Raw genomic sequence first — 251 nt, forward strand, 5'->3', positions numbered from 1 at the left:
ATTACGTACCGATTCGTTAAGGAACGCTCTCGATTTGGTTTAAAGGGACGACTCCAAGAAGATAGAAGGGTTATCGGTTAAAAGGCTCTCGACCAATCAGAATGATCAGAATGATTAGTTCTCGGATTTGGCTATTGTCAAAGCAGTCTGTCTCGGGGCACCGACCGAGGTGCCACGGGCTGGCTCGTGCTCCCGTGCTATCTGTTGATAGTTTTTCTTGCCGTGTTTCGCTACGGTATAGCAAGTTCTCG

General features: G+C 48.2%; 1 protein-coding gene across 2 annotated transcripts in view; it reads right to left on the reverse strand.

Annotated features, from left to right (window-relative positions):
- The window catches only part of LOC107267113, a 16,185-nt gene that overhangs the window by 3,603 nt on the left and 12,331 nt on the right, over positions 1 to 251 (reverse strand). The gene's annotated exons all lie outside the window — the stretch shown is intronic.

The sequence above is a fragment of the Cephus cinctus genome, unplaced genomic scaffold, assembly GCF_000341935.2.
Source record: "Cephus cinctus unplaced genomic scaffold, Ccin1 Ccin1_scaffold0342, whole genome shotgun sequence".
Classification (NCBI taxonomy): Eukaryota; Metazoa; Arthropoda; class Insecta; order Hymenoptera; family Cephidae; genus Cephus; species Cephus cinctus.